The sequence below is a fragment of the Hesperophylax consimilis genome, chromosome 11 (assembly GCF_061612785.1).
Source record: "Hesperophylax consimilis isolate HC1 chromosome 11, BYU_Hcon_1.0, whole genome shotgun sequence".
Lineage (NCBI taxonomy): Eukaryota > Metazoa > Arthropoda > Insecta > Trichoptera > Limnephilidae > Hesperophylax > Hesperophylax consimilis.
The window spans coordinates 6,032,476-6,056,091 of record NC_142846.1 but is presented as its reverse complement, the minus strand read 5'-3'; the positions used below and the strand labels follow the sequence as shown (position 1 = coordinate 6,056,091).

The following is a 23,616-nucleotide window of genomic DNA, read 5'->3' as shown; positions in this document are numbered from 1 at the left end:
CTTGGCATTGGCATTATTGGCACTGAGGCCCGCCCAGTCCTCCGGGCCTAGTCTTAAATGCAATCCACTTATTTAATAACATATTATATTGATATAATAATGAATAATATATATATCGTGTTATAATCCACTTCATATGCTAATGTAATTGGCGAACTGGTTATGTGTGTACCCAGTTTTCTCGAACTCTTGCTTGACATTTTGCGATTTGTGCAGAATTTTTTATTCTTTGACGATAATAATATACTATTTTTTTATTCTTACGATAGTAGAAATTCTGGGCGCTCACTGTTCGATTGGACAATTAGATTTATCATTTTATTTATTTTTTTGAAAGTATGCGGAAAACACACAGTACAGAGAAAGAATGTTAAATACCTACGGTATTTTGAAACACAACTGAATTTTGGATTTGACACAAAAATACTCTTCCAAACTGAAGATATGTATTTTTGAATCAAAAGGTTTAGCAGATCTAATTTCACGAAACATCGTGAAGTTTGTCGGCCTATATTTATAATTTAAAATTCAAATAACTTATTTGTTTTTTGCAAATTGGTGCTACTACCAGATAATGTATTCATATATTAGCTGTAAAAATGGCATAAAATCTAATAATTCATCTATCTATTTAGTGATTTGTTTTATTGATCTTCGCGGATAACATAGCTAAAGTAATAGTTTTGAATATGAATGAGGTCTCAAACTCGGGTTACATAGAGTATTGTGAGAAGAGGCACCATTCTTTATACCTACTATGTGAAATAATTGAAGTAATTTATTAGGTATATGTCTATATTGGCATTTGAATTAACGAAACTATGTTGGTATATTATGAAGATGATTAATTCACTGCAGATGTTGATTTCTTATTGAAGCTTGTAAATATTTATCACATTCTTTTATTCATACACGGAGAAAACTTACTGAAATGAAATACTATTAATTTATTAAAAATTTGGAATTTTTTTTGGTTCTTACATATGTTAAAAACATTCCTATAACGAATTAATTGACGGAGTTCCTAACAAAGTATCAGTCAAAAGCGTATGTTTTATGAGGACAGCGGAACACGTGTTCACACGAATATTGATATTGACAAACAGATATTGTCGCATTCCGTCATGATATTTATTTCGAAAAAAATACGTATTCTCGATATTTTTTGAATGATTAATATTTTATCATGAAATTGGCATGCTAGTTTTCGCCGTGTACACATTTATACAAGAAGTGATAATCATTGATTGATCAATATTATTCATCTTGTTAACATAATTACGAAGAAAATCTGTTATATTATGTGATGATTAATCACATTTACTGCTGATGATGATTTTTTATTGATGCTTGTAAATAATTATCACACTTTTGTATTCATATTATGCATCATTCATTATGAAATGCAGCACGAGAGAAACCACATTTGTGATAAAGTAATTAAGAAGAAAGTGATGTAGGCTTTCAGATCAAAGATTACAGATTTACCTAATGCATTCACATATTTTTATGCAATTTCCTTTTTTCGAATGCAGTCAATCCTCTTACATATTGAACCGGAGCAAACCGGTTCGCAAAACCCATCTGTCTCTCCTTTCCTGTTTGTGAAATAATCTCCTGCTCCTGTATGCTACATCAAGGAGAAAATTTAACTTTGCCACTTTCTGATCACAAACTCAGCAATTCTCTGTCATTTTCGGCTGTCACAGATCTCGTATACACGCATGTGAAGTGCATTGGGATTTAATACGCAGCTATGTAGTTGCACAATTATTCTGACTCTTGACATGGCCCGACTCAAGTATCCCATTCATTGGTCGTGCCAGGTCTTCCTCGGGCGTCCCCTACTTCTGCTACCATTCACATTTGCATCGTATATTCTCCTTACACTCCTTTCTTCGCTCATTCGCTCTATATGCCCAAACCATCTAAGCGTCCCTTTCTTGATCTTACTCATTAAACTTACATCAGCCTTGCACTCTTTGAGGATCTCCACATTTCTCACACGATCGTACATGTTTTTACCACATATACGCCTCAGGGATCTCATTTCTACAGCATTCAGTCTACTTTCATCCTATCTCTGCCAGTTCCATTCCTCACTTCCGTACATCAGGGTAGGTACCAGCACTCCATTGTGGACTGCTAGCTTCGCTTCTTTGGACATTTTTTTGTTAGCGCCAACTGCGTTCAGTCCTCCATTAACGGAATTACCTGAATTTACCCTTCTTTCAATATCTCTGTTAGCCTTCCCATCTCTCTAGAACAAGGCTGCCCAACCTTTTTAACAGTTGGGCCAAATTGACGATTTTGAATCACTGGCGGGCCACTGAATACCTGACGGTTCCTATTTCCATGGGGGGGGGGGGTTGTTAGAGAATTTCTATAAAACATAATTCCTCACAAAAAAGCTCAAAATGAGTGCTCCCCACCAAATATTTGAAATCGATGGGAGGGGGGGGTTGTTACGGAACTTCATTGAGAAAAAATTCCGCGCACCCACAATTAGCCAATCTTGGATTCCATTTCGGACGCAAAAAATACTATGTCAAAACCGGTGTATTTTTGTTTAAAAAGTAAGTTCAACAGGTTAGATTTTTTCGTCGCTGATTCTCGGTCTGAGTAGCCCAAATAGCGATAAATCGCCTTCGTTGGCAACACTGGTGACCGCGCGCAAGCGGCATTGTTTGTTTTACCGCAGGCCCGCGACACTTTTTCAAATTGGCGGATTGGCGGGTTTTTTGAAAATGGTTCACGCGGGCCACTTATAATTCGTTCGCGGGCCACATTATGGCCCGCGGGCCTGGGGTTGGGCAGCCTTGCTCTAGAACATACTTCCTAAATACACAAACTCATCCACCTGCTTCAAGTATTCCTCATTCACAACTATATTGCACACTGTTTTCGTACTCTCTCTTTCAAACACCATTACATTAGACATCATTATCCTAATGTTTACTTATTTATAATTTTCCCATCTTTATAGTTACTTATCTATATTTTGATGATGTTTTTTAAATTGTTTACTTTTAGGGTATTTTTGTACATATCTTATTAACAAACTTGGATTTAATATTCTTTTGACGAAGGAATGTTACCTTTGAAATAGTACTGGGAAGGACACTGTATCAGAATGAGTTTGTTTGAGATACTCAAATACTGAAATGAGGTATTGAGGTGTCCAATATAACAATATTTTCATCTCATGATTCATGTAATTGGCAAGAGAAGGATAAACAAACCTACATGGGGAGATATTAAAACAGTTGTAAGAACTTGTGAAAAAATAAATTTCTATTTTCAATTCTTGGAAAGTTACTAACCTACTCATAAGCGGTTAATTTATCATCTCTACTAAAAAAAACATTAAAAACTCGATTAAAACGTGTATGATATACTGGTCCGTTAAGTTTTTCTAAGCCAGATATCCAATAATTAAGTTTTACAAGGCGAAACAATAAATACACAGTACCCACCGAGGCGAATGAATAAATTATACCTTGCGATTTTAAAACGCGTGTAAGTTTATTTTTAATACCATGTAATAACTAATAACTTAATCGTGGGTATCATTAACAATGTGAGAACAGATTTGTTTATAACTTATGAGTAATGCTAAACTTTATTATTAAACAATTCTGATATATGAAATTGCTTGGGAAAAACAAAACAATACGTTTGTTAGAAAATAAAGAAAAAGAGTTTAAAATGAAAATTGGATAGAGCCCTCTAATTTATTTTATTTATTTAACGCCCAGAGGGCGTTTACATGGTTGGTAGTATAATTTTAATTTGACAGATACTTTGAAACATAAAAAATAAGAATAAAATTACATTTGATAAAAGCTATGCAATAAGTCATACAAACGCAAGAAACAAAAACAGAAAATTACAGCTATTTGTAGGTTTACATGATGTGTTTAGGAGTATTGTTGAAATAAATGTTTTAAATGATCCACAAAACTTGCCAAGTTGGTATTGAATATGTCAACATCACCCAAGTAATGATTTCCCATGGTGTGAAGTCGCTGTATCGGAGAGTGGGCAATGTAGTTACGCTTATGTGTGCTGCTGTAGAATATTGTATTTTGTCGTGTTGTTACTGTGGGTGTGTGTATGTTTATAAGTTGCAGGAGTTCAAAACAGTCGAATTTAGAGTTATTAAGTATTTTGAATAAAACAATTTATAAAACAATTATTAGAACGGTCTTGGCCTATGGATGTGAGGCGGGAACACTGACAGCAAAGTCTGCGGAACGGCTGGACACCTTCGAAAGAAAGGTACTTGGAAGAATCTTAGGAGCGGTGCGAGAGGGAGAGGCATGGAGAATCCGCCACAATAAGGAGCTATATGACATCTACCAAGCTCCCAGACTCTCTACTCATTTACGGCTCCAAAGACTAAGATGGGCCGGACATGTGCACCGAATGCCAAGCACAGGTGTACCAAAGAAGGTTCTAACAGGACACCCGGGAGGCAAACGAAAGGCGGGCAGACCTAGGCTGAGATGGGAGGACGATGTCAGGAAAGATGCCAGAGGACTACTCCATGTGAAACGTTGCTCCAAATGGCTTTAGCCGTGTTTAGTGACTAGATCTGAATAGCCAGGTACTTCCCCACCTTCCTCTTTCCCTTCCCCACTTACCTTCAGCCTCACAACATCCCCCAATTGGGGATGCCATAGTCTCACTGGCTCCAGACGGGAGCAGTTGGGACTCTTGTGAGGTATTCACTATAAAAAAAAAAAAATAAAAAAAAAAATGTTGCAGATTGGAAGACGACGGCCGAGGACAGAGGGCGGTGGAGGCTCATGTTAAAGGAGGCCAAGGCTCGAAATGGGCTGTAGCGCCATTGAAGAAGAAGTATTTTGAATAAGAACGTTAAATCGTTTATTTTACGTCTTTCTTCTAATGTATGTATTTTTAGAGTATTTAATAAGAAATTGTATTTTAAGTCTTCGACAGGGATATTTAATTTAAAATTTATAAAACGTAGAATTTTTTTTTGTATTCGCTCAATGTTGTTAATGTGAATTTTGTAAGATGGAGACCAAACTACTGAGTTATATTCAATTAGACTTCTTACTAGAGATACGTATAATATATTTAAAATAGAAAATAAAACATTTTTTAACTTATTTCCACTTGTTTATTTTACCAGTACCGGTTTCGTCCTATTATGGACATATTCAGGCTGGCAATTGAAATTCTTTTGTTACAGAATTTATACAAAATTAGGTACACAATATTATTGCCAGCCTGAAGATGTCCATAATAGGACGAAACCGGTACTGGTAAAATAAACAAGTGGAAATAAGTTAAAAAATATTTTATTTTCTATTTTAATACTATATAATTCTACCACGTATAACAGTGTAATAAATAAACTCATATAATATATTTGTTGATTTCTTGATCGGCTGTGAGTTCTATGGATAGTGTATGAGTTATTGCAAGATAAAGTTGTTTTTTTTTTATTAATTATGTGATTACCGTACAAGAGTCCCAACTGCTCCCAACTGTCTGGAGCCAGTGAGACTGTGGCTGAAGGTAGTGGGGAGGGAAAGTAGATGGGAAGAGGAAGGTGGGGAGAACCGTGCTATTGTTAAGATCTGGTCACCAAACATAGCTAGAGTTGTTGTTATTGATTAACTAAAATTATAAATAATAGTAAGCAGTAAACATTCAAAAAGATGAAGAAGACGGTTTCAAAATAAGATATGAAAATACGAATGTTAGAGGGAGCGCGCTAATATAAAATCAAAATAAACGATTGTAATTAAAAGGCTTAATCGAATACTTAATAAAGCATTACTTATTTAAAATATGGCAAAAGTCTCCCAAAAAATGTCTCAAGTAGCATTTAAAGAAACACTGTGATTTTTTTCAAAACTTGCAGTGGCAGAGCATTCTTTGATGCTTGATATCAATTTGGTAGTTATTTGAAAAAATTGGTATTTTTGTTGTTGTTGTTGTTGTTATTGCTAATTTAATTTGAAATAACAGTATGTCCAATATTTCACATAAATTGACAAATCTTATACTGTGTACAAATAATATAAAATTGCATAAAAATAAAACATTGAAAAAATACCTTCAAAATTTAAAGTTGTGTCTAGATTTCAAACCAAAAATCACATTTAAATATATAAAACCGCCTAAAGTAGTAAGATTAATTCAAAAAATAAAATAGCGCACGAAGCCAGTTATACCAGCAATTGAAAAACGAAAACCGCTAATTTTTATTCGTTTTAGTGAGGAAAAAATTCTTAAATCTATGTATTTTCAAACAAACACACTTTATGACAGATAAGAGAACGAGATCTGTTTTTTATAATTTTCGGAGCATATTTTGCGATTTTTTTCTTTTATATTTCTACAAATAATGTCAGTAATCACTGGTTAAAGTAAGTCAAGTACGTCCCTTAACATATATAATGGTTATCTTCAAAAATAATATTAAAAAATATGCATATTTGAAGTGTTTAAGGGAAATATGTTTCATTTCATTAGAAATTCGGAATACGTAGTCTTACATTTTTTTTTTTTTTTTTTTTTTTATATTTACTCCACACAGGAGGCCCTGAAGAAAATAATTTCCCTCAGGGCCTATGTCATCTTTGGGGATGCTGTGTGGAGGGTCTTTTTGTGGAGAGGAAGGAGTGAACATGGGTCTTGAAGAGTCCCATGTTGTAGGAGGGAGGAAACACAGAGGCCGGCAGTTCGTTCCACAGCCGAGCTGTTGAACTTAAGAACGAATCATAGAAGCGACCCGTTCTCATGTGACAAGTGTCAACTGTGTACAAATGTTGGGCGCGCGTTTGGCGTGTATCCCGACTACGCACCGGTGCCGAAGGGATCAATGACGCTAGTTCCTCAGAGCATCTTCCATTGTAATACCGATAGAACAAGGACAGCATACCTACCTGACGCCTGTGCTCTAAAGATTGCAGTCCGTTTGTTAAGATTGGGGAATCTATCAAACGGACCGCCCGTTTCTGCACAGAGTCAAGGGTTTTTTTCTGGTATTTTGGGGCTCCAGACCAGAGATGGCTGCCAAATTCGACAGTAGGGCGCACTTGCGATTTGTACAGGGTGAGCAGTTGTGTACTATTAAAGTATCTGCGGGCCCTGTACAGTACGCCCAGCTTCTGAGAGGCCAACTTTACTCTAGCTTCGATGGAGCCCCCGTACCTGAGCTGGTCACTTATAGTTACACCAAGCATATCAATGGAAGGCCTGTTCGGAAGATTGCTTCCGTTGAAGGAGACTAGATTATCATTTGGATCCCTTTTAGACGTAATCAGACAGGATTGGGTCTTTGAAACATTAAATTCGACGAGATTATTTTTACCCCAGGAGGAAATACTCTCGAGATAACCGTCCATTCTCTGCTTCAAAGCCCTCCGAGCCGTTGGAGTTTGTGTGCCCTTTGGGGGCTTGACAAACAAATGAGTTTGGCATTCATATGAAAACAACATCCACAATGGTATTATTAAACAAAGCTTGTTAATTATTTTTTCTTTAAATTTAAATTAATAGCTAAAATTAACACATAAAATCAAGAGTTGTGTAAAATTTTCTTTTTATCTGAGACTATCACGATTGTTTTCTCGTTTTTGACATTATTTATGTTACGTAATTCTGTGTGTGTATATATACAGGGTGTCCGGAAACTCGTAGTACAAGCGGGAAACTGGTGAATCTACATCACATTTGGAGTCGATTTTGTAGTATTTTTTTTTTTATTTGAGCTTTCGTTATCGAGTAAATCGAGTTTGAAGTTGATTTTTTTTTTTTTTTTTTTTTTTTTTTAATCAAATTCTTAAAAATTATTACTGAAGATCAAAGTACCCAACTAATTAAAACTATTTGAAAGTAAAACAAATGAAGAAACTCGGATTTGAAGCATTATTTTGAAATCACCCTTCATTTAACCCGGTGTAATCATAAAATATTTCTGCTCTGCAGGGTTAAAACATCTGTTATTCAACCCTGAACACCAGAAAAAACTTTAACCCTAAAATAGCCGAAAAATATATTTTTTTGGCTTTTTTTTTTTTTTTTGAAAATGCTCAAATCAAAAAACTTTATGTTTTTTTGGGTTCCCCATGTGGTGTAGATTCTCCAGTTTCCCGCTTGTACTACGAGTTTCCGGACACCGTGTATACACGTATTTTCATTTTACTTAGTCACGAAGTTCGTGTTTTGTTCAACAATTTGAGATTAGGCTCTGGGTCGATTTATTAATGAGCCGAGAAATGTCAGTAATTTAAAAAAGACTGGACCTAATGGCAGCGAATAAAATCCAAATTGAATGTTCTGATGTGTACGAACACAAGGGTATCGAAAGCTCTAAACTCGAATTGTGATAAAAATTTACTTTATTGTGAAAATCATTTATATTTAGACGTTAGAATCATTTAGGTATCGTCTTTTACGAATAGGCACTCTGAGCTCACGGCTCCCTTTCAATTGAGCCGTCTTTTATTTGAGTTGTATGAACATGTTGAGCGTGTACCGTGGCTCCCGCTCTTAATAAAATGAGCCATAACCCACTGCTCCCACACACCCCAAAATACATATACGGTAATTTAATAATAATACAATAATATACAATAATAAGAACAAAAAAATACTATCTGGACTCTGGCGGGATTCCATGATAAGGACATTTTTAGAGTTGTTTGTCCTCTCCCTTATACTTGCTGAGGGCTGCAAAATTTGGTACTCGCCCTTCCGTGAGTATGTTGGAAGCACTGCAGTAACAGGGTAGGTCAAACATAATTCGGTAGTCGTTATTATTCTGCACGCGTTGCCTTTCCATGCTGGTCGTCTTAAAGTTGGCCCAGAGCTCGCACGAATAAAATGATGTACAAAACGTAAAGAAAAGCATTATTTTTTAACGTGGGCTGCAAAGCCGGAACCTTCTACTGGGCATATTCGACTTTATGCCGAGCGTTCGCCTTTTCCGGTCGATGGTCTTTGCCGGTCGATGTCCGTAAGCTTACTTGATGATGTGCCCTGTATACTTTATTTCTTCTACTACTTTCATAAGCTAATAAGAATCCAAAAGGATGCAAGAAATTCTCACAAACATCTGGGACACACAAGAAGGTGGTGTTAGGTATGGTATTCCCCATTTTGTTGTGTGATTTTTTAACACTCATACATCTTGTCAATATTTAAATATAATCATTACACATTGTAAAATCTTGTACTTGTTCCAAGAAAATAAGTACCCAGTATTCCAGTTAATTTTAAATTAGAAGGGTTCCCAATTAGGCTATTCTATTTCTTCGTTCAATAATATTGTGTAGTTTTCAGGCTCTAGGCAAAATCGTGAAAACCCAATCTTATGCCCAAATTTTATAAAACCTTGTAATTCTGTAAATGTAGAAAATTACTGATAATCTTACTTGTAGTCATACGTACTATGATTATGTACTAAACTTAATTAGTTAATCAATACATATATATAATAAAAAATAAGAGTACAATGCGCGTGCCGCTAAAACTCAGAAACGAGTCCCGGTGGGATCAAGGGGGTTATATGGTGTGGTAGCTCTCTATCCCCCACCCATGTAAAGGTGTTTTTGAAGGGCTTGCTTTTTGAAGATATAAGGGCTGGAAATTTCGCCCTCTAGAAATTCGTAGAACAGTCCAGAACATTCGAGAGTATTCGCGAGCATTCCACAACATTCCGAAACATTCTGGAATGTTGTGGAATGTTCGAAAATAGTCTGGAACGTTCGGAAACATCCCTGGACACCCCAGATCATAATGAACAAAATATGGGATTACAGGTCGTTTCCTGATAAACTTTTGGTAAATTCGTAATCACGACAATTCATTGGTATCTCTCATAGACATATGAATATTAGTAGACCTGCCCTAAGTGATTAAAAGCGTATTATCCCCACTCCCCATACCGGTTCCATTGGAGCCGGCTGTGCTCGCGTATGGCCTCAAGTGAAATTTGAAAACGTGACGTCATCATTCTTGTGCGAACTATGGTCGAGGCATCATCGGTTCATTTTACGAAATAACACGGCAAAATGTTGACTTGTACTATGAAAACTTGTAAAAATAGATGTGAAAAAGAGAATAAACCCAATTGTCGTATTACATTCCATATATAAGCATTATTTTACTTTATTTTAAGCATATTCACATCGTATAATATGAATCAGTTGTTACTATCACATCGAGAAACGTCTGGACGCGAAACACAAAGCTGGTTGGTTGCTGGGAAGTAAATTATGAACATTTATAAAAGTGTCTTAACTAAATACTTAAACGAAATATTCGACTCTGAAAATAGAACCGAATTTTTTTGCCGAATTTGGACTTCGCAAATTTGTTCATAACGTGGCGAGTAATTTGCGCTCCCATGTAAAAATGTCTATTCATTCAAAAGCAGATTTTACTTTTAAGAAGTAAATGGTGATATTATAATGCGAGATGCCTATTTACTGTCAGATTGATTTATTGACGAATCACAGTCAGCTTCACTCCCTTCGTTCTTCAACAGTTGATTTTACCCCTCGCCATTATCTTCTCGTCTATTAATTCCTATGTCTGTGGTATCTCTAATCTCTAAAAAACAAATTCACTATCCCCGTCTGTCCGTTCGTGTGCTTAGTTTTTCTAAACTATACAACGGAGTTTGATAAGGTTTTCGCTAACATTTGAAGGTGCAATTTGCAAGGTTTATATATAAATATTTAAGGAAAGTAGAGAAAAGTCTAGCAATGCCAGGTACACGTCAGCTAGTTTAATAATAAATTAATACAGTAAAATTGATTATCGTGTCTGCAGATTAATATGTAGATCTCCATGATAATATTTAAAAAATAATTATAATGTTAATGCGTTGAAAGAATAACAACATACTATGGTAGTTAATTTCCAATTGATTTTATTTTGATTGGTTTCAAGTGCATTGACATTAAAATTGTGTGTTGTTAAAGTTGCCCGGGGTTTTCGCATAAGCAATAAACAAATGCACGAATTTGGCCTTTTCATCAGCTATTTTGAACAAAATATTAAAAAAATGTTGAGCAACGTCTAAAAATAGTTGTGTAAACTTTTGGAAAAACATGAAAATAGTGTAATGTTTGGTAAAAAGTCGTGCGCTTCGGATATCGTTTCACGCAGAAGACGAAAAATGTTATTACCGTTTTTTTTAAATTTTTAATCCGGATGATACGAAAGTAGCAGGTCTCAAAAAGGTGCAAAAACTTCCAATCTGTTTGCGGATTACCCTATCTTATATCTTAATGGGCGCCTAACGATCCTTATGTGAACATGACCTCAGATGGTACTGCTGTCTTTGTTCTACTGATATTTCGACAATGAAACGTGCTCCTATGGTTCCAATGTTATGCGCCCTTTTGGATGCCTCACGGCTTTGCAGCGATGCACAGTGGAGCAATCCGTAGTTCCTAAAAGAACTCTCCCTTGTAATACTTGTAAAATAGCCTACAGCTTAAATAACCCTCCTCTTCAAAGAGTCCAGAAAGTTGCATAAATAGTTTCTTGCTCTAGCACAGACGTGGCTACTAAGTTCAACTTACGGACTTACCTTCTTAATACAAAACTCTGATATAATTCGTGTTGGTACAACTCTGTACCTACAGACTACATAAAAAAATCGAAATCTGAAGGCAGATAGGATGGGGGCAGATGAAAATAGAAGAAGGTTCACATAATTTCTCTTTTTCGTTTCAAGTCAAAGTACACTAACTAAACCTTAACCTTCCCGAACCGAACCTTTGCAATGTCAACATTCGAAAATAACTGCCGAGATAGTGAAATTTATTTCTACACTGAATAAATTAAAGTTGTTATTTGTAAATTTTAATTATGTAGGCAAAGTTCAGTTATGGCAGAGGCTGTGTACAGGTTTTTTTCTTCATTCCGGATGTACAATAATTTATTAGTTTAATAGTATAGGCTTGCATTGATGTTAACTACTCTAGATGAGCCTTTCGCATTTACGAAAAACGAATTGAATTGAAAATTTTGTTTGTAACATAATTTTAATTTGTTCCATACAGTTACAACTAACTGCGCGGAGCCAGTGTGACGACGGCAGCTCCATTTCGGAAAATGTTCTTTGATTCAAAAAGTGGGAAGGTGAAGATTAGGAAGTAGGTACATACCCGGCTATTCATTATTCATTAGGTATCTCATCATGTTACCCACCTACCAACCTCTCACAAGGCTTGTACTGAGAGTGTATTCCTCTTTGATATTTCTCTTTTTTTACCACGTCCTTTTCTACATATTTATTTTGATTTGAACCCGCAACCTCTAGATCTAGAGATAAAAGGCCATTCGATCTGCTATAAAATGACGTTTTTCACTTGAAAACACCGCTAAATGGAGGTTAGGTTAGGTGAGCCATTTGGTCATCGTCAATTGTTTCGATAAGATGATTTTTCAACCAAGTCATTTCTATATCAATGGATATGTTTGTATCGTTTCAATAGAACCACATTTTCACGTTACAGATTTGCTCTCATATAGGTAGAAGTAAGTTCTCCCATGTAGGTATCTTTATTCTATACAATCCACCCACATGTTCAATTGTGTGGTCCAAGTGAGATACCTTTCATAGTCACCGAATCTTTTTAATGTCCTCATTCTCATTAGTAGAACCATCTGAGTAGGTAAAATTCACTTTCTTTTTTTCTACGAGGTGGGTGCGGTTACAGTCTTGCATTTTTCGTGTTATGTTGTCAAATCACACACTATTATTTTTTTATTTGACTAAGGTAGAATGTTGATGGAATATTAGAAATTTCTGTCATTATTTATGATGACTTAATTAAGTGTTTACCTACCATCAGTAGAAATTTTATTTCAAATTGACTTGTTTTGGTGGTTATTGTTTGAGAAACTTTGACTGTTTGCGGTGTAGACATCGAAAAACATAAGTATTCATTAGGTGAGATGGACAAACACATTACTAAAAAAAAATTATATCTCAATAAGCCACAATATTGTATTGAGTAGCGAATTTCTACCTAGCAAATGTATTAAGTACTTTAAAAAACTGCTTTAAAATTGCTCTCCGAGAGTTGATTTTTCTCATATATCTCCCAAATCTGATATTTCGAGTGCACTGCGACATCTGCAAATATGTAATTACCAGTTCTCGTTGATGTAATACGGTTTTGATTTTCTTTTGAATTGAAATGTAAAATAATGACACCCCCAAATAATAAGAACAAGAAAATGAAACGTAATACAAAATATATATAAATCAACTCAATAAACAAAGTAATTTTATTAATAGATGTATTAAAAAATACGTCTTTTTTATTTGACTGAGGATTAAACCTTCCTCCCCAGAGACTGACTAAAATGTGTAATTCGCTCTATCACTTATGCCAAATCTTAATTGCATATAAACTGTCATGTTTATAATGTCATCCAAGAAATGCGTGTGTGTGTGTGTCACAAAAAGTAGACAAAATGCATTGTCATCCACAACGAGTTTATCTGTCTAATTTCAGCTCAATCGGATGTCGGGAATTTGGTTAATTTCCACATCCATTCAATAATTTATTCATTCAAGAAAACAAAATCAAAATTCAAATACATATGTGTATTTAAAAAAAGAATTATTTCGACCATAGTACTCGTATTTGATTTTGACTATGATTGATTAACATTATCAACATCTTTCAGTAGATTAACATTAAACGTTATTTTATTTATTTTTTCTACATTAAACGCTTAAAAAAAGCAAAGGCCAAACTTTCTCCAATAATAATTACCGTAATTGACTTAATCTCGAGGTGGATTTACGATCCTCGGAGATTGAACTGTTTACTTTCTTTCGTGGGCAAGTTGTTTTACCACAGAGCCAGGTGTTGATATACGTAATAATAATAAATGTTAGCTGGTCGTCGAGACAACAATCAAATCATTAATCCTTTGACTTTCCATTTCAGGCGAACATAATACCAGCACCTTGCAATTCATTGTGTTTGGTTTTTTGCCAAACTAATCGATATGGATCACAGGTTCTCAAACTTATTTCGACCACCGCCCACTTAGAGAGATTTAATAAAAATCTAGTGCCCCCATTGTATATTTATTTTAGTTTCTTCTCAACGGACTGATATGTTGTTTTTTTTAAAAGTGAAAATGCAGAAGAGAATGACAATGGCGTTACAAGGCGTTTTGTTAATCTCAACCTGGTGGAGGGAGAAAAACGACAACCTGCCATCTGTCCTTAAAAGTCCAAACTATCTGAACCATAACCAAAATCAGGTTCAACTTCTGGTTTGGATCTTTACTTAATTTTAACACCCATATTTTTTAACATACATTTTTACATTACCATATAAAAAACAGTTATTGAACGTTATTACGTTGTTCTAAAACTTGTTAGAACTTGAATGCCACAAACACGGCACGAACTGAAGATGGATAGTCCGATACAGTTTTCCATACAAACTATGAGGAACCAATAACGGTGATAAAAAATATATAATTCCATTATTAGTGTTTTATTTAGTTTTGTTTCAACATATATTTGTTTAGACGAAGTAAAACAAACTTTTATTATTTAATTTAGCTAGATTCCGTTGGATTTTTATACAGGGTTTTCCAATAAGAGGTGTTATTTTGATGTTCAATCGTAAAAGATCAATGGTTTTGGTGCTTGTGTGGTACGTAGCGCCTTGTTGAAAGTAAACGTTGTCCAGATCAATACCATCCAATCCCGGCCATAAAAAATCATTAATCATCTCTCGATAGCGCAATCCATTCACCGTAACTGTTGCGCCAGCCTCATTTTCGAAAAATTAAAGTCCAATGACTCCGCCGGACCATAAATCGCACCAACCAGTCACACGTTGAGGATAGAGAGGCTTTTCAACAATAACTCTTGGGTTTTCCGAGCCCCAGATGGGTCAATTTTGCTTGTTGACGAAGCCACCGAGGTGAAAATGGGCCTCATCACTCAAGATGATTTGCATTTGATTCACTCAAGTGAATTTAAATAATTTCAATGCGTTGTTGAAGCGTGTATCGTTCCATTTTTAAAAATCCATTGTCAAATGTCACAAAAATGACAGCTTCAAAAGTAACATCTACCGAAATAGCGGGCTATTCAAAATAACACCTCTTATTGGAAACCCTGTATATAGAATTTTTCTGCCGTCGTCCCTCTAGATTACCTTAATGGTCTCTAATTTTTTTTGAGCCTTCTACTGCACCCCTGAAAGCCTCCAGCGTCAATAATGGGGCGTTATCGCCCACTTTGAGAAAGACTGATATAGATTAATCATACGTGTAGTTCTTCGTCGTGCAGAATGTGCTGGTACCAATTTAAGCCAAACATATTACATAATTGTATATCTAGTAATGAGATACACTTTAATTGCATGTTATAAAAGTAACTTAAGCATTTAAAAAATCATTGCGGTCCAGATAATATAACGACGTCAGAAAATAATTTAGCAGTTTCAGACCCACTAAGATCTATATTTATAAAAAAATTCCACTTTATTATGTTAGGTTAGGTTTCTCGGAAACTTTGGTATCTACATTCCCAGGGACTTTCTAGAAATATTATCTGTGTGAAATCCTCACAAGAAATTGAATCATTTCTATCGACATTGCAAATTTGGGATAAGTTCATCACAATATTGATATTTGATTTATTATCTAATGAAATGGTCAATCATCCGAGCGTGGGAAGTCAACGTTGCTGAAAAAACTTGATATTGAAATTGGGCAATTAATTTATGTTTGGCTAATGTTTTTGTCGTAAATCCGATGCAATAAGCTAATATTATCGTAAGACGAAGCTATCAGTAAAATCACTAATTTCTATTAAACTTTACTACGAATCGGTTTACATTATGAATACCAAAAAATACGATTTGTAGAAATTAAAGCTTTTCCTATCGTTTCACTTGAGTATATTTAAAATAAAATTGTTACTTACTTCATAAACTACGAATTAACTAGAAACAACATGTTTGTTTACTAGAAAATTATGAATCCATATAAGAAACAATTAAAAAAATTATGAATCCATAAAAGAAACAATTAAAAAAATACGATTTATTGGTGAGGATGTTGTGTCGGCGCTCTTTATTGGCAGCAGACACATGTCAGCGCTATATTGGCGGCAGACACATACCTGAACGGATGACGAACCTCGTGCTGGCACAGTTGGTCTAAATAACAAATGTAGATCCTAGGAAATAAACTGTACAGCGCCCTTGAGGTGATTTTTCACAAAAACGGCGCTCTACAAATTATCCAATTATTATTATTATTAAGATAATTTGTGACAGTTTCCTTGCTTAACTTTGTTTCTTGCTTAAATTCTTTTAAAATTATTCACAAATATATAAAAGCAACATTTGCGCTTTAGACTATTTAGATACTCGGTTTGCCAAGCCATTTTTATGTGTTTATCTTTATTCGTGGTGATATAAGACACAAATGTAAATATAGATTTTTTGGTGTATATAATTACTTAAGAGGGCTTTAGTAAGCATTTCTGTAAACAACATCGGTAAATGTCGTATATCTGAAAGAAATGGGAGAGTTGAATGAGAAAGCAAACAGGATGTTGTAAGAATGTAAGGAGAAAGAGGTATTAATTTATCATCAATGTATCGTTTTAACAATTGAATGCCATTCTGATGTTTTTACTATGAGAAAAATTAAATATTGCCTATCGTTACCGAGCCACTATACTTCGACGTATTGTATAATGCAGGTTGTTGGTTGGTAAAAAAAAATCGTGCGCAGCAAATAATAAAACTTGTGGCGTAACGTATTTAATAGATTTAACTTGTATTCAAATGTTATCGACCTTTAGTATTAGAAAATTAAAATTTCACTATGTTGTATTACTGTTCATAGTTGATTATATTATCAATTGATTGGAACAATTCTCAAGCAAATTGCGTCTGAACTTTTGTTACTAGTTTCATTCATTCTTTGTTTGTTATTTGTACACTGAAAAGATGTATAAAAAATAATAGGTGTTTTACTATTGTATTATCTATGAATGCCATTACTAATAATTTCTCAAGTATCTTCCACTTGCTTTACCTTTTACGTGTACTAATAAATGTACACGAAATTCCAATTACAACTTCAATTGATGTAATGTCTCAACTACTCTGCATGAGTAAAACCTTTGAAACGCCTGTCATTAAAATGTTTTGAAAATCAGCGACATAATCTACGCAATATATGTAGATTAGATTTTCATATTATAAAATGAAGGCCTCAGCACGGGCAAGCCACCCAGTGAGGCCTACATTACTGGAAAACATAAATTGTAAAAAATAATGTACCAAATAAAATAAAATAAATAAAGGTTAAATTAATATGGATTGTAATTGTATACATGAATCAAAAGTTAGATTAATGATTGGATTTGCGTTGATTTAGTAATTTTTTTTGACAAAACTTGTCAAAAAATCTTTTTTCTTACCATCGGGGAACCTTTTTCGAATCAGTATCTCTTGCATTTTTAAAAACATCATCATATGGTATTCAAGACTTTACAAGAAGATGACATTAAAATAAAGATGATCATCTTCATTTTGGGGTAATGATGATGTGTCTTGAGACATCATCTTCACCCCAAAAATCAACTGTTATCCTTGAAAGTCTTGAATACCATACGATGATGTTTTTAAAAATGCAAGAGATATTGATTCGCAAAAGGTTCTCCGATGGTAAGAAAAAAGATCTGTTAAAAAGAAGCTGTAATACTTTGCAACAGTTAGGTAAATTAATATTATTTGATTCTGACAGCAAAAACGTTTAAAATCATATCTTGATCCGTATACCAATACCAACTACGATTAAAAAGTTTTATTTTTTCTTTGTGCGAGAATTCATCACCGTCTTATGTTAGCGTTAACTAATTTAAAATCCGTTTGATTCGCTCTTGGCATCAGCAAGTCATATTCGATTCACGGATTAATTCACCGTAATTATAGTCCCTATGTGAAGCAAAAACTGAATACACACTGGTACCTGGTCATATACGGAGCGATCGCCAGATGGAGCCAATCTCACTGACAATGGTCCAATTGGATATCTTCCTTCGTCGACTTATTCTGTCGTGTCAGCGATCTCGAATCAGAGAATAATGTTGTTTTTTTGACTAGTTGCGAATTTCGAGTATCTCTAGCATCATCTGGATCTATTTGGAATAATAAATCAGCCTGGGTTCTCGTACACAGAAAAGTCGAGAAGCGAAGAGGCATTGTTAGTTCAACGGATCCTTCGAAAGGTTCTTTAATGATTTAACGGTAACTTGAATCTATACGAGACACTGGACGGTTTTGATTTTCATATATTGTGTGACCATTTGTAACAACACTAAACATAATTGCAAATGGAGCTGCTTTGAGGGCTGTAATTGGCATTTTCCACAATTGTTCTCAACTAGCCCTTCTTCAATCTGTCAGTTCGTCTCTTCCTCGGTCAGAGGAAGAACCTTTTTCAGCCAGTTAGCTTCTAGGATGTTCATACTGGCCTTTGGTGTCTTGTCAAAGGTAATTCCATAATGGTTTTATGTTCCTCTTTAAAAGTTCATCTTTATTCTATAAATTTCATTTTCTAACATACATTTAAAGTATGTTAATCTCAGAGAATGCCAATGCATTACATCTTTGCCGCGGTTAAAATTGTAAATTTTGATTAACATACAAAACAAAATAAATCGGATATACGATTAAAAGCAATTAAAAATATCATAATTAAATTCGCATTAACAATATGCCACACTTTTTGCATGCATAATTATTACCGATGCCCGCAGGTGTGTGTTTCCATTTCATTGTTAAAATAAACCAGCAAAACGTTCTTGTATACATTTTCATATTAATTATAACATGTTAGAACTATCTACGAAATCAAATATTTGCTTCGGCGCCAGTGGATTATTTCTTTATTAAATGACATTTGGCACTTTGGAATTATAATATAATAAATGACCTCACTCTAAAGTATGTATCGGAAATAAGGAAGAGGGCAGAAAATAACTCGTAAATTTTTTTCTGCGATAAATTAAAACCTTATTAAAAATTCATTTAATGTATTATTTTATCTCGTGTTAAATCATTGAATATTGGTTGAATTTTATAGGGTTTATAAATAACTGCGTTATCTGACGATCAGTTGCGTTTTGTGAGTGAATAATGGACAAACGGATGCAGCGGTGCAACGGTTGAGTTGAACATATTATGTGAGTCAAGGTTGCCATCATAGCCTGTGATTGCGAACTGCACAGCAAAGAGTTATAGAGCTAAATATAACCTGGTATGCAGTGTCGTTAATTGCGCTCTGAGCAGCCAGATATCTTATTGAACTCTGCAGTACCTGCCTGGTAATTAATTGACACATTTCCAACGAGATTGTTGCAACATGCCCTTTGATTGATGCCCACTACACCATTTGCGTGGTAGTTGAGTATGATGCTGAATTATGGGACTATTCAGAATTACACAGTGTCATTAAATTTATGGTATTAACTTGGAAGGAGAAAAAAATTACATATTTTAAAAATTATCACTTCTGCTTAGTATCAGAAAATAACATAAAATAAGAACATCATTTCCACCTGGATGTGCTTCAAAAAAATGTCTTTATTTTTTTATTTAATCTTTATTGAAAGAAAAACTGATAAATTGTTGCGTTATATTTATTTTTCTGAATGTTTCACTTAGACCTCTAAACTTCCCTTCTCCAATCCGCATCTCATTATAACCTTACCGGGTCGCTGGTCGCTATGTGGTTTCCCTGGTTGTACAGCATTGTACACAATTCTAACAAAATAGCTCTTTTAAAATGTCACTTAACCACAAATACTTGTAAAAACAAATGTAGACGCTGTGCAAGGAAAGATTCTAACACAAATTAGGGTCTGAATGACATAATGAGAATTCTATTATCATTAAAAACTACCTCTTTCTTTATGATTTCTTGATGATTCAATCCAATATTGTATTTGTATGCCTTTCTTGAAAGAATTGAGAGAAGAATAAAATTCAAATTAACGCCGTCTAAAACACGTAGATTTTAACAAACGTCGCGTTAAACCTTAAGTTGGCAAATTTAGTTCAATATGAAAAAGCACAAGGGTTCAAACCCCGATTTAAAATAAAATATAACTCAGTAAGATAATCGGCTTAAATTGTAGGCACACTTTTAGTTACCTTTGATCATAACTTTCATGGAGTTAAAGACCTATTCCTAACCACAGTTTAAATTGAATGAAAGTGTAAGCAGCCTGTCATCATCGAGTAAAACAAATCGAAAGTGGAGGTTACTTAATTACATGAAAAACAATCCGGGTAATAACAGGCTCGTGTAACGCGGGCTGTGATTGAGTAGGGACTGGACCGTTTTGTCGTGGGCTGCTTGTACAATTTTAGAATTTAATCATCCAGCAGAGCCGGTCTCTGCAAAATTTGACATAGAAACCAATAATATTATGAACAAATAAAATAAAACAAGCACCTTGTTGTGGATCCAACTATTAAACTGCCATTGTTCTCTCTCCCTCGCAAGACGTGGTCCTCACTCAATTCCATCTGGTGCAGTCACAGCCGTTGTGCGTATATGATGCATAAATGGGGCCTAAATGACGTTGAATTGTGTGAATGTGGACATATTCAAATAACAAAACACATTTTAGAAGAATGTATCCTCCATCAGTTTCCCGGAGGCACATCTGTGCTGAAGTAAGTGACTCCCGATTTCATCGATTGGCTGAATAATCTCAACATCCCACTTTGACCTCACCAACTATCCCCAACCACAAGCAGAAGAAGTGCAATAAAGTGGAGATTATCAACAATGTTGCATAATATTGACCAGATTTCTTTTACGTTAATATTGGTTTTTTCTTGTGTGAATACGCCGTTTTGGTCAGTCATTTCTCATACTTCTTGGAATCGACTATTGCCTGTAGACTGCGCTTCGATCATGCTGTTGCTTTCTTCCCGTGTCTAATGCAAACATCAGATGATGACGCGTTATTTCAGATGACGAGCTTAGGATTGGTATTTTTTGGTAGCCTTAGCCAGAATCTCTCTTGCACTACTTCAAGATGGTAATCCGTATTTTGTAACGCCTTTCTACCTTGCTGCACTACAATGATCCCATCAATTCCATGTATATGGGTGTGGGAAAAAATATAAAGAACCTTCATTGTACAATTGTTCCTACTGCATCTTGTGAAATATTTTATTGGATTTTCTGCAGTATTTTGGACATTCAATGACAGTACTTAATATTGTCGTTAAATGTCCAAATTGTTACGTAGACGTGTTGGTTTCTGTGTCCTGAGATGTTTGTGAACTTTTCGTCTTTATTTGTTCGATTAAGTTCTTTCTAATTTTAAAAGTGAATATTTTAGTCCTAGTCCTTTAAGTGTTTTGGTTAGGGGTGAGCATAAAAGTGTTACTGTTTGTTTGGCCCTGCCCATCAATGATTATAACATTCTTTCACTTCTTTACGAGACTTATTGGAATTTAAATCTCCACTTTTTATGACTCTTAATAAGCGCATGAGTGCTTTTGTTTATCAGTGTGAAGTTTAGTAAGTATACACTAAGATCTCAAAAGAGCCACTTAAGTGTAAAAGGAATTATATTTGTGCAATGGGAAATTACACCTTCACTACGTAGATGTTAATTTCGGTTTATTACTTCAACCGCGCCTACAATTTTGAATTCTTTAATGTCAGTTGAAAGCGTACAATTTAACGACTATCTCGAATGAACAGTTTCTTCAGTACCCACTCAGACAATGTGTCATAAAACAATGTGCGAAGTACAAAAGTTTTCTAATAAATCTCACTTACCTACCAATATTCTTTACTCGGTATTCCGTATTTATACTAAACACATACTACCTACATACCTAGGTACTTGGTGCGATTCTCTTTCTGTATTTCTGTAAGAGTTTGGTATATTTACACATAGAAAAACTAAATGCAAAGTAAATGTTATTGTAGATATTTGAAGATACAGATATTTTTATTTTTCTATAGGATATTTGTACGATCGCGGCTACATATTTTGCAGCAAAACTTCAAAAGAATGTATGAAATGATTTGCGACTGATATTATATTCGTTTTGCTTGTTTATAAATGTGCAAGTAATTGCTAAACATTAACTGAGGCACTTCAAACGGAAATAGATAATAATAATATTATCATTGTAGGAATCTGAGAAGGGCTAGTCCTTTGAAGGAAAAGCCTCAAAACATTATTTCATGAACTTTATTTTGGGGGTCAGTGCGGTGCAACGAGAGAGAGACTAATATATGGTTCCGGGACGGTGGTACCCATACCCGCCTCCCAAATTGAGTAATCATCTTACTTGTCAGTTGGGAGCGGCTCAGTGCGTTGTTAAGGCATCGTATGTACGAAGCCATTAAAAGCCTCACAGTTCAGTGTTCAGAATAACCGGAAAAGATGACGCTATCCTTGTAATGATTGTAGTAATTTATTAAACCTTGGTCATGCAACCGGCAAGGTGAAAGAAATTGAGAGGTCAGAGAGAAACATCAGCAATATTTAGCATGGGAGTCTCCACTGTCTTTTTTTTCATGTGTGGCACGAGAATGGATACTTACTAAGTGGAAGCATTTTTCCAATCGCATAACTCAGATGTTCTCTATCAGTGGGTCGCAACCCGATATTTTTTTTATTAACACATTAATTTTTACGAATTTAATCAGAACGAAGGTCTGAAAGAGTCGAACAATGCACATCAAGAGAACAACAACAAAATTCAGGGTCTTAAAAAAATTCTATTTAAATTATAGTAGTAATTTTGTTTTTTAACGTTTTTATCGTGAAAATTAACGACATGATTAAAGAAAGAATCCACATCACGTAAAAATTAATGGTCTCCCGACGGTTAGAAGAAAGTGACAACACCAAATAATGACAAAAAATTGCTAAATATTCGGCGCACACTTATTATCTTCTCTGGAACTGATAGAACATTGTATAAAATATTATGTTCCTAAACTCTGCATTCATTCCGGCAAGGCATTTGATAAGTCTTAACGCACATAAATATATTACCATAATGTATTATTATTATTATTATTATATTATATTACCAGAATGTCAGCGGTTTAAGAACTAAACTTAATGAAGTTTACCTAGAAATAATATAATAAAGAAAATTATCCGATCTTCACTACTGTGAAGTGGTTTGCTCTTCTACTAAACAATGGGCCGCGGAATTAAGAAGTTTATAAACCCCTGCAATGCGTTAGCTATTAATTTCTCGCGAATATCATCTTCCGTTACATTTAATGACATCATCAAAGACAGTATTCTAGGAATTATTGACCAGTTAAATTTTTACGACACACATACTTACAACACCTTACATCAGGGTGTAAAATAACTCTCAAATAATAATCTCTCCAATGGTAATGGCGGGCTGTTATTTTTAAGTATTGTTTTTAGCAGATTATAACGATAGAAGGAACACCGTAAAAGTGAAATTATTAAATAGCAGTTGGTATTTGAGAGAAGAACGAGTGCCTATTAGCTAAATCACGAGGAGAAAGTCATGAAGGAGA

General features: G+C 34.7%; 1 protein-coding gene across 3 annotated transcripts in view; it reads left to right on the top strand.

The window, feature by feature from the left end:
* Positions 1 to 23,616, top strand: part of Pif1A (PFTAIRE-interacting factor 1A) — a 291,214-nt gene that overhangs the window by 219,491 nt on the left and 48,107 nt on the right. The gene's annotated exons all lie outside the window — the stretch shown is intronic.